Here is a 12738-nt window from a genome sequence, read left to right on the forward strand (position 1 = left end):
GGGAATATGGAAATTAACTAAATGACTCTGAACTTCAAAACCCACTTTCCTTCAGCTTCCCTTTTTTTTTTTTTTTCTTTTTTTTTTTTTTTTTTTAACACAGGAGAATATTCCTGAGAGAGGAAGAAAACTCTTTACTCATACTCAAAAAAATCCCTACATTGTCCAAAATCAAACTGAAATGGAACAAGAGTAAATGAGCAAATACATCGAAAGACCAAAACATTAGAAGCCTACTTCCAAAATATGTGTGTCCATATCAGGAATGGAAATGAGTACATACCCATTCATGTATTTTTTCTGAGATCCATCCCTATGGGCATCAGTTTTCCATATATGTGGAAGGACTACAAGTTCAGAGCTTCAGTAAAAGGAACCAAGTCTCCATTAGGGAAAGAAAGACAGGTTCATGCTGGCATCCTTCTAAACTAGGCAGGTGATAAAGGGATACAGAAAGAAAGCAAAGTGGGTGATCTCCTATTTAGAGCATTCAATTGGCAGATGGTTTCTGATTTTAGGTGATGTTGATGAGCTCTTTCCCATGGGGTTACTTGTCAGTGCATTAACAATCTTCACAGGAGTTGTCTTTGCCTTCTGCATGTAAAGCCTTCCCTGTAACTGGATCATTGCATACTGTTCATATATTCATTCAATAGGTAAGAGTTCTCTTCCTGACTCCCATGTAAACACTTATATCTCTTTAAACACATATGTTTAAAGAGAGTTTACTTTTTAAAATCATTCTTTCATAAATATTTAGAGTTTTTTCAACATTTACCTAGCAGTATTAATAAATAAGGAAAATTACTTTCCTCCACAAGAAGATATGATATACAAAATTCAAAGTAGAGCATGAGCTTATTTTTTCCATCCTTGATTTTAACAGTTTACTTTTCCCAGATGAAGCCAATATATAACCATAGGGAGGGAAAAAGTGCATAAGGAAAGGGCTCTCTCAGCCATTAGGACTTTTTCACTGGCAACTCTCCTTGTGTTTTCATCTGTGAATTTTCTAAGGTAATGACCAATCTCAAACCATGTGCTGAAGTAACAATTTCATGATAAAACTAATATTTTCAATAAACATCTCTCTGAAACACTCTACTATTCATTTTCAAAGAGCCAGAAGGATTATGATAGTGATTTGGATATCCATTTTTTTTAAATTGCCCTCCAAGTCTTCCTTATTCTAATGTAATGCCCAGAGTCCTTAGCAAATATGAATTGCATCTAGAAGGGGGAAAAAAAAAAAACCCATGGAAAAAACAAATGTAACCTTAGAAATCACTGATGTAAGTAGGTTCATTTCTTGCACTAAAAACCATTTGAAAACTAATCTACTGCATGTTCCTTCCTTTCAGAAAATGTAAATTGATCTTTCAGTTTGAATACCTGTCAAAGTACAGCCACTGTAACGTTGGTAAGTAATTTTTCCCATCAGCTGATAATGTCTGATAGACTGCAAAGCCACACATAGCTTCAAAAGAACACCTGGACCAGTTTACTCCAAACTACCCAAAAGGGTAGCGGGAGTTCCCTCTTGGAGAATCTGGCAACAGCATGATTGAGGAGTGCCTTTGCCCCACCAGCACCTCTCAAAGTGTTATGTGAATACATCACTAGTAAAGGTGATTAAATCACTTGATGGTTCCTTTCCCTTTCCCTTCCCTCACAGGGAGGACATTACCAGCAGCTCTGAACCTAAGGATGGGTAAATTTGCTACAAAGCATTTAAGGAGTCACAGCCAGTGCTACTGGGATATTCTGGACAAAGTCACAATGGTGCTGCTATGCAGAGACCCACCTCAAATACAATAATGTTTAATATCCACTCTGGAAAATCTGGATGACACAATGGCTTACTTTACCAAAAAGGACTATTCAAAAAAAAAAAAAAAAAAAAAAAAAAAATCCAAAAAAAAAGAACAACCAAACAAACCCTGTATATCCTTTTATTTCAACTACTTAATGTAAAAAGCCCATTCAAGGATGTGGTTTATGCCAGTTTCAATAAAACACACACTATTGGGAAAAAAAGGCTTTTGGGAAGGCACGGAAGTATTGTCTATCTGCTGCCCTTTTTGCTTGTTTCTAAACTTAAGGTTTAGAACTCAACCTAGCGTATGATTTTGTACATTTCAAGTAAGTTTCTGGGGGATGTAGCTTCCTAAATGGACTCTTTTTCAGAAAATACTGAACAAAAGCACAACTGCCTTGGATTTTAACAGAGCTGGGAATTCACTCTGTGAGCAGCACTTTTACCCTGACTTTACTTTTTGAAGTATTATGTCTTGAATAACCCTGGGGTGTGTGCTCCTTCCAGGAGTACCGGGAAAGGACAACACCTCAAAAGCAAGAGAAACTCATTCAATAAGTGTACAGATTTCTGCTAAATAATCAAGAGTGCCTACAGGTCTAGTGAAACTTTCAGACCATCACAGCAAGATGAGAAAAGTCCCAAAAATTTGCTTTCCAGATTTGATACCTTATTTCTCATTTGACTTTTATTCAGGAGCCACCATTCCCCCACAAGTGCATAATTTTTCCACAAGCACTCACTACCTATGAGAAATTACTTTCAGACTATTAACTGTCACTAAACACTTAATCTCAATTATTTGTTATTTGAGTGCAACTGATCTGCTTAATTACTTGTTTCTGTCTTTTTGTGCCCTCAACAGATGGCTGAGCATAGTCAAATCAAGAGAATAACCAAACTGAAAAATAACAAAACCTTTCTTCTTTTTTTTAGCCAAAGAGAGATGAAATGCTTAAAATCACCACCATTTAAATATTTGTGAGCAGTAAGTTACGTGCTCACAAGCCAGTTTTAGATGAGCTCGTCCTCTTCACAAAAGCAGCTGCTCTGCATGCAAATCCCTTCTGCTGTGCCAAGGTTTTTTCCTATTTCCCAATACTACCTGTGGATCCCGAACAGAAAGAAATGCCCAGCAGGATTAAAAGAGCAAGTTTTGGGGGTGTCATTTCTCAGAGGGAGCCAGGGAAGTGTACAAAGCAACAGGTGGGTTCCTTGAGCCTTGAGGATGACAGAAGGAACAAATGAGCTGGTCATACCCTTGAAGATTAAGCTTTCAACCCCAGAAACCAAACCTCACAGGTGGTTGTTTGGGCCTGAGCAGCTGCTGCAGCTCTGGCTGTAGCTCAGGCATGACCAGCTCTGCAGGTAACACAGATTTGTGTTACCACTCAGATACTCTTCAGCACAGCAGAGCTCTTTGAAAAGCATAACATTACTTGCTTCTCACAAAAAAAAAATACTTATTTTTTCCATTTCTGTCTATGAATTTTTTCTTCAGTGGTATTTAGGGGTCTGAAAGTTACCTGAACAGCAAAGCCCTTCCCCTTTGATGAGGGAATAGGGGAGAGCTTCATACAGCGTCGCTTTTCCTTTCCTAGAAATCACAAAGATCTCCTAAAAAGTATGCACTGTTTTTGTCAGACTGACAAAAATCCCACCGTACAGGACAAAACAAACATGCAAATTTTGTTCTGGCTTTCTAAAAGAAACAAACAAAAATAAAAACCCATCCAAACTCAGGAGGAAAAAACCTGATTCATAAACATTAGTGCTTTTGCAATGAACAGCTTGTGTGTGGACAAGCTACCACTGCCATGCAAGGCAGTTTTGGAAATTAAACCTTTAGCTCTCAATTGAGTTGTATCCTGTCTCAAGTCAGTGAGGAATTCAACTATTCAGCCACAGAGTTGTTTAATGAGGGTTATGCCTGTGGGACTTTGCTCCCACTCCTCTGCTCAGGCTCCCTGTCCTCATGCCCCTGAGTGAGGCATCCTCTGCTTAATGATATGCAGCAGCTTTTTTTGCTATTTGTTTTTGTTTGTTTGTTATTACAAAAGTCTAGCTTTTAGCCTGGGATTCTTTAGTCTTTCTCAGATGCTCACCGCTTTTGCCAAACGCAGACCCAAGTCCTTCAAGCAACACCCTTCTCCACTTTCTCCCCCCTTCTCTTTTTTCAATCACACCGAAACTAACATTGTCTCTAAGCTTCTCTCTGCTTCCAAACACAGTTTCACACTTTCTGTCTCAATTCTTTACCATGCTTGTCAATCCCATTTGCTCCTCAGAGTGGATAAGACCAAACTGGCTTTGCTTAGAAACAACAGGCTTTTCTGGGAGTTATGCTATTTCCTGAATATTGTTCAGATTTCCTACAGAGTGAATTGACTGCAAAAGGCACACAGCTATTTTAAAATCTTCTTCTTTTTTTCTCCCACATTCTCATCTGCCCCAGATTAAAACTCAAAGGGATTTAGAATAGATGCTTCCAGCTCATCATCACAGTCCCTCATACATTAACACCTCAGGTCATCTCTATCAGGAGCTTGAAATGTTCCATGTTACGTGTACAAGTTTAACTTCACTTTCTCAAAATCTTCTCTTCCTGAAATTCTAAATATATTATCTCTGTTTCTCATAAATCTCAAATTTCTCAGACACAAAGCCTGAAACCTTCTGTCTGGGAACAGAACTCCCAAAGTTTGTTGAAGGAAACCAGGTCCTTAGAGAGTGGGATTCATCAAGCAGATCGTTAGTAAGGGAGTGAGTAAGGTATTTGGTTCCTCTAGCCTTGTGAGAGCATAGCTGCAGTGGAGGATGATATGGTTAACATCCTTTTCAGTGAAGAAAATGTGTTACTTCTTCAGTACCTCAACAGGCTCCAAGTCACACCTAGAGACAAATCTCTGAATAACTCCCAAAGTCCAGAAAAACAGCCTCAACACGAAATTCCTGCCCGGTGTGTACAGAATGTGTGTGCAGGTGTGTGTGTATGTACAGAACACATGAGGATGGCTGTACATGGCAGGGCTGTGCACAGGAATCAAAGTCCAGAGAGCCAGTAGTCAGAAGTCCAGTGAATCCAGTACTGCAGGGGATGAAGGAGTGGAAGAAAATATCTGTGCAATGAGGAGGAAAATGTAGGAACTGATTTCTCCACACTTTTCCTATATGTAAATACTCCAAAATGGTGCCAGCACCTGCCTGTGCTTACAGGTGTTTTCTCTGCATTCTTCTAAAAGGACTAAACAACCCTGTTGACTGCTGAACCAAAATTCCATTTTCCCAACTGTTTTCACTGCCTGTCAGTCCATTAACACTTCCCAGGTATTACAAGAGCTAACAAAACCTGGCTAGAGTTGAATCAGAGGGACCAGAGTAATAAGGCCTTGAACAATGCTGCCTCTCATTTGTCTTTACACTACGTATTGTTAACTAAGCTTTGAGAGAAGTTTTGAACACAGACTATTCTTTCTGATACTTGAAGAAAAAAAACAAAGATTCTAATTTACACGGGAAAAGGTGAAGGGATTCTAAGCAAGGTGTATTCACAGCAGCTTGTGTAAAAGTCAAGGAGGAAAGGCACATCTGGCAGAGAAAAGGAGATGTGCTGCTGCTTTAACCCGAAAGAGACCAGAAGTTGTTGGTGTGTCAGTCCTTTTCCTGTAAGACTTTTCTCACACTAACAGGATGCTCAGGTCACCCTGCAAGCAGTGTCTACTGCCCTGTGAAGGCAATGAGCCCCCCTTGATTTGTTCCAGCTGCCCAGTACTGACCAGCAGCTCTACAGCAGTGCCCTGGCATTACCTGCTCTCCCTGAGGAATAAAAGGTTCCTTGATAGCATCTCACAAGCAGCAAATTAAAAGTGACCTGAACAATGGCCTATTATCAGGGAGATGACATTTGTGGCCCTTTTTCCTGCATATATAAAGAAGATATTAATAAGAACAGGGCAGGGACTGGTGTAATGCAGCGCAGATCCACTAAAATCTGTGAAATGAAGCCAAATGGGATGGACTGAGGATCTGGCCCTTTCCCAGGGACTTTTCTTTTTGTTCATTTGCTTGTAAAACAACTGCAACAAAAGTAAAATATAACCTGAATACAGGTCAGCTGCCAAACTAATACAGAGTTCTCATAAATGACTGGAAGGATTTACAGACATAATCCGTATACAGCAGAACTCAGCATTGCCATGGAAACAATTACATTCAAGGAGCAAAATGCAATTGATACCATCCATTCGAAAAGCATTTCAAACTTGTTATGCACTTAGAGTACAAGGAAATTAGTTTGCTAATTAACACACTATTCCCAGCCATTGTGTATTTTTTTTTTTAGTGGTGAGAGTGGTATTTGCTGCTTTGCTTTCCCTCCTAATGCTACCTCCAGCAAACACATTTAGCTTAAATACAATATTTCGACATTTGTTTCAAGTCACGTAATAAAAGCTCAAACTGCAACTAGTCTTTATCCTTTCTTTTTCAGCCAATGCCTCCAATAGATCCTTTTTAATCTCCCCTAATGTTTCTAATGTAATGAATCCCATATATAATGACATTATAATGGTTAGAAAGTGCTTATGCAAGCCTTCCCGAAAGAAATAGACTTTAGACTCTTTAAACAAAAAGCCTAAACAACAATAACAAACCCCCTCCAATAAAAACACCTTTTAATTAGCTACAGTTCTCAAGGCACTGTTTGATTACAAATTATGATTTCTAATATCCCCGTTCTGGTTTTGCATGAGGTCAGTCACTAATTTCCCCCAAATTTGCAGCAGAAGAGCAGTTTAATGATCCCAAATGGCACCTAGTACTTGGAAATGCAATGCTGCTTGCATGTTAATAGAAAAAAAATTCTCTTTCCTATGACAATTTTAGCATAAGTTTCCAGAAACCACAGGCTACTAGGTGAGATTAATCATGTGGATGGTGCTCTCTCTTTGTGCCTTCAAGAAAAGGTACTTTGCTGTTTTACACTTGAAAAATTCCAGCATAGCCAGTGAAAATACTTCAGGCCATGTAAATTCAGTACCATCTGTAGCTCAGGAGATCTCGTTTCACTCCACTGTCCTGAAGGCATTTAATCAAGCCACCTAAAAGGGACGTGCCTTTGCTTAAATGCCTCCTTTAGCCACTTGACAGAGATAAAACTCCAGAGAGCAATTCAGATCTCAGCTGGGCTCATTGGCTCTCTGGAGGTTCTTCTGTCTCCTTTACCTACAGAGAGACTGCCATATGATTAACTCCTATGATGGGGGGGTAAGTCCAACCCAAAAAACCACATTAATGGGATAAATAATATTGTCTCCCCTTAATTTTGTGAGAAACTGAGGCCCTGAGAGATGCTGTGACCTGAGTTTTATTAAACAGAGCAAAAGGAGCATGTTTCCAAATCTCTCATCCCAATGAATTCTGCAAGAATACAAGACTCACTCAGTTACAAATACTGATTTTGGCACCAGCTGAAATGAAACCAAGTCCCAGACTACTTCTATTTCTTCTTTTTCAGACTGCCACATCCTGTCCTGGGCAGAACAGTCCGCAGCAGCTTTTTAATCTGTGCGCAAAGCAACAGCATGTTTCATTTTTTTCTCTTTTCTCTTGTGTCAGAGCTGCTGTCTGAGTGAGCATAAACCACTTCCAAGCTTCTCTCATTCATACACTGGTGAGCTGGAGAGAGCTGCACTAGCCACACTGCCAACAAACAGCACACTTAGGGACAAAAGCATGCTTCACTCTGAAATACTGGATATATCCTATTAGAATAACACACCTCCTAGCCAAAATTGTGTCCTACTCCTCATCTTCAGGGAAAGAAGCACTGCCATGGGTCACTAAATACACCATTTCCAAGGGTACTACTGGCCCTTAAATGTGGCAGGAGTTGAATAAAATCCACAGGTGTTCCCAGAAGTCCATTTTGCATGATGGAATCTAAAACCCATATCTAAAGTTAAACCTACACCTAAGAGTTTTACTGGACTGAGAGTTTGGCTTAGAGCACTAAGGCAGTCTTTTAGCAATTCCCAAACCAATTTGAGCTACTAGCTCCTTAGAAATGAACCAAACTAAAATCCAAAGCAACAAACAACATAAAAAAGAAAAGTTCACTTGCTGCACTTTGCTATATCACAAGGCCATAATCATCAAGGCATCTTTCAGGGTTATAAAGACATAATATAAAAGACAGAAAAGCAAATCAAGCTCCTGACCTGCACAAAATCCCTTCTTGATAAGACCTGTTTGCAGAATCAGGACTCAAGGCCAAAGAAATTCAGCTATTCAGTCTTAAAACTGTAAACTTTTGAATAGCAACTAGAACTACAAGAAATCCTGCTACATCTAATCATAAGATTACAGGTTGGAAGCTCAGCACCATACACGTGATAATGCTTTGAAAAGTCAGAAAAGGTAGACTGAAAGTAGCCTAATAATTTTCCTTTTACCCTGGCCAGACTGCAGGAAAAGATGAGGATGACCATCCCTGACCTCAAGGATGATTATCCCAGAGAATGGAGGAAAACATATAAACCCCCTAATAAAATCCTCATTTCCTGATTAATTTTGAATGTTGCAGAAAATGAGGCCAGCCTTACAGAGAGACTTGCTGGCCATACATGGTTAATGACCATATCCTGACTGTCAGCTCCTCACTACATCTTGGCTGTGCTGGATGGTCCCAAATTTACTCCAAGATCCCAACAGCACCATCTCCCACATAGGATATTAAATGAAGTTTTCCATCCATCATGTCCCTAACCAAACAAAAAAAAACAAGGGGAAAAAAATCCTGAACGAACCACCACCACCCCAAAGCCCCCAAAATAGCACAATAATTTTACCTCCAGCCATATTATCCTTCTGCTGAGATCCTGTTCTTTGAATGACAAACTTCTAGCTAATCATAAGGCATTACTTATGATCCTGTAACTCTCCCACTACATGAAAAATCCTTGAAGAAGACTAGAGCATATTTGCAATATATTGTGCCTCTCTTTGGGAGTCAAATGCTTCTCAGAGGTAACTAAATCGACAATTGTCCATAAACTTGGTGTCAAGCTTTGCCACTCAATTTAATTTACTTGCCTACAAAGACTGCCTTCCTGGGGATATCAATATGCAAGATTGGAAACAGTTGGTGAAACCAGAGGAAGAAAATAGACAGAATGAGAGTACTTTAGGTGTTTAACTTGCTTATGAAGTAGTCTCATTGTAACTACCCAGGGAAGGCACAAGCCCCAAACGTGGAAGCAGACCTAAAAGAGAAAACAGCTAATACAGGAAAAGGAGGGATGCATTTAATGCCTCAGCAGCTTGACCTTTACAGTAGAATAACAACAAAGCACAGTATCTTGCCTAAGGGAAGAAATAACGTGAGCTCTAAGCACAACCCAATACTCTGACCAGAAGCCTGATGACTCTTATACTCTAGAAGGCTGAAAAGGCCATTACAGGTCAACCAAAAAGTTCCCAAAATGTTTACATTTGACCTTGCCCTTGGGCTCTACTTGCAGCTACAGAGCCTGAATATTTATTTCTCTGTATTCCGTAGTCGAGGGAAAAAAAAATAAAATCAAGTCATTGCTTCCATTGGTCTTATAATTGGCTGCAGCACATCCCAGAAAGGCTGCACTATGGGCTGGCTGCTCACTCCACATATCCTTGCCAGCGGCAGCTGCATGGACAGCTCAGGGGGAAGCAGAGCCATCCAAACTGAGTGCCCTGGTCAGGGAATTTGCAACTCACCAGCTCTGTGGATTTCAGTAATATGTTCACATCATAGGACAGAAGCAGGGAAAGGATTCAGGAGCACAGGTTTTTAATAATTTTCTTCTCTCCCAAGGTAGAATTATTAGAGACTTAGAGCAGAGGCAGCTCCAGCTAGTGCTTTTTGCACATCTGCAAATCGTCCTCTGTGTTCCTCCGTGAAGACTAAAGTAATGCCAACGTGTCAAGTCTGCAGCAGCTCTTACTGAAAAGCTTCAAGGAAGAAGTCCTAAACTTCAAGGACATAGAAATCATCAGTAGCACCAACAGAAGCTCCATCAGTCATTTCAACTCCCCCTGCACAGCTGCAAATGGTACAAAACACATGTGTTGTGCTTCTTGCCAGCGTATGGAAGAAGAATTTTCTGTTCTACCTCATGGGGCACGGCAGCACCAGTTTGTAATTGAATGACAAAGGACTTTGACAGGAAGGCTGAGCTGCACTCTTGGAGCCTGGCACAGGACCAGGGTGGGCCTGCTCTGCAAAGGGCACATGGCAACAGACTGTCTCCAGGGTATGGAGAAGCTAGAAAAAGTTGAAGCACAATACTATAACACGTAAAATGCGTTCTTGGGATAGGACTCAGGTTGACAGGTGCCGACTTTTCTCTCCTCAGCAATTCAGAAGATTTGAAATTTTTAGTACAAAAAACATCTGGGAAAGTCTTACTCAATTCCAGGAGATGAAGAGATTGAGCTGACACCTGGGGAGAGTGTGTTCAGGTCTTCACAGCCTTCTGGAGCTGCAGGAAGCAGTGCACCCACAGTCTAGTTCTCAGTGGTGCAACTGAACATGCAATTGAGTTTTCAAAATTATCTGTGTTCTCTTATCTAAAACTCAGATGCTGAGCCTCAGGTATCTGCTTAGGCTCCCTTTAAGGTCAATGAAGAAACAAGACAGGGGCATCCCTGATCCTCAGATTGTTACTACACACATATTATGACCGATCAGCACAATTTTCAAGGCACCAAATTGACTTGCAAGCCTCAGTATCAGGGGCATCTTACAGGGTGCTTCAGAAAACAGCTCTCAAAGTAACAATTTTTGTCCTAACTGGAGTCTGGCCAGCTTGATGTCCTCCATATGGCAGAAAGTGCAAGGGCAGAGCGTTCTCTCCCAGGTAGCTGGTGAATTAATTGCTCCACAGACATAAATAACATTTAATTCCTGAGGTATCCCGGGCTTTCATTCCATTCCCATAATCCCAGCATTTATACAATCACAGAGCTTTGCACAAAAGTGACAACAGTGGTTAAAACACAGGTCAGTCACCTGAATGCTTTGCCTGCCACCAATCACTGCTCTTTGTTTCACTGAAGAAAAATTATGTCCTTACAATGAAACTTCTGAAACAAGTAGAAAAGTCTCACAATAATATTTTTTATTAACAGTTTCAAGATGAGATAGGAGTAACATCTCTTCAGCATTTAAGCTGCAAAATACTCCATCCAGGAGTGGGCTGAATGGCAGAAAATACATGAGATAAGTCTGAGGATATTTAAAGTTAGAAGGTGTCTAATTATCACAATTAACAAGCTGGAGACAGCAGGATGGGAATGGGCAACCCAGCTTAACTGGACACCATCTGTTACCATCCAAATTTGGACTTAAAAAGTCAACCTGATCTGCCAGGGTACTGCTAAACTAATGCACATCTGGCTCTTGAATAGCTCTTGAATATTTGAAAATAACCATTTCTCATTTTATCAGCTATTGAATTCTCCTTTCAAAAAAGTAGTTTGGTATCTTAAGGCACACATCTGCTGAATTAATATTTTAGCTTTCTTAAATGCAATTGTAGTCTCTTTACACAGGGGAAGGGCACTTTCCTAGCCCTGTATACCGAAAGCCATCTATGCACAAGATTACAACAGTGTTTTCACTCAGCCAGTGTCCTCCTCCTCCTCCTCTCTAACTATTTGAACTGAAATCATACCCTCTCAGCCAAAAAGTATTGCAGTTTCTTTGAAAGACTCAAAATACCTGTTCTATGAACCCTAATATTAATGACTAACAGATACCTTCAGTTATCTTTTTTAATCATTTTAGTAACTAATTCAGAGAAATGCAATTAAAAACCGAATCACACAAAGCAAGCACTGTTAAGGGATTAGAAGCTATCAAATATATGAAACCAAAGAAGAAATCTAAGGATTTAGGTCTCACTCCTGCTACTCAGGATAGTGTGTTTTGCAACAGAAATTGCCCTGTCCTTCAAGAAGAATTCTTGTTCTTCTATCAGAAGCAGAAAGGAATAAAATATCATGACAGCCTCTCTATATCTCCAGGAACATTAATTTGAGGTCTGGCCTTGGTTAAGGACTATCCTTGGTTGTATCCCCGCATTAAGTTCTTGTTTGCCTGAATGTTCTTGAAACTCCTTCACTGATTTTTGTCTTTTCTTCCACGTGATGCAATATGACCATGAACAGAGTCCACTGATATTTAAAAATCTTTCTTCCTCCGAATCATTTATTACTTGTTTGGTGAAAAAAAATATATTATTTGCTCTGTCAAGTAATGAATCCTTCACGCTCCTGTAAAATAAAACAAGAGCTTCAGTAGTACTTCAGGCTGCTCCCTAAATTTCACTACCAGAACCCATCTTTTATTCCTCTTCACATAAATCACCCAGCTGATGTCTGAACACACACTGAAGAGCAAACAGGAGATATGTACCACTTCCCTGCACGCAGCCTGGATCAGCCCTCAATGTTAGCTCACAAGTAACTTCTGGTAAAAGAAAATCTAAACCTAGAGCCACGTTTAGCTCTACTAGTGGGGCAAACACTCTCCATTAGCCTCCGTTTCACCACAGTAAACTTTGGCTAATAAAGTAGTGTTGGGAAACCTTCATTCAACACTCACTTCCCCAAACTATTCAAATTGTCAGAAGACCCCCCCACAACCTATACAGATGTCTCTCTCAAAACCTGTCTCTAGTTCAGCAAGCCTTGTAAAGGGTACCCTGTGTCTCTTCTGTGCCTTGGGCCCTGCTGGGATCAGCTCTGCGTGGGCACAGTAAAACCCCTCCAAAGCAGCCCTTGCTCGTGCTGTAACATAAAGAGCCCAGAGGCTGCTAAACAAACATCTTAGCAGTGCTTTTATTTAATTGGCTTAGAATAGCATAAACAGTCTGTGGGAACAT

General features: G+C 40.2%; 1 long non-coding RNA gene across 1 annotated transcript in view; it reads right to left on the minus strand.

Moving 5' to 3' along the window:
• LOC111928798 (uncharacterized) overlaps positions 1-12738 on the minus strand; it is a 73050-nt gene that overhangs the window by 55167 nt on the left and 5145 nt on the right. Inside the window, exon 3 of the long non-coding RNA XR_002864312.2 lies at positions 11952-12127. This is a non-coding gene — a long non-coding RNA (uncharacterized LOC111928798). The remainder of the gene's footprint in view (positions 1-11951; positions 12128-12738) is intronic.

This window comes from Cyanistes caeruleus, chromosome 5 (assembly GCF_971803275.1).
Source record: "Cyanistes caeruleus chromosome 5, bCyaCae1.hap1.1, whole genome shotgun sequence".
Taxonomy (NCBI): Eukaryota; Metazoa; Chordata; class Aves; order Passeriformes; family Paridae; genus Cyanistes; species Cyanistes caeruleus.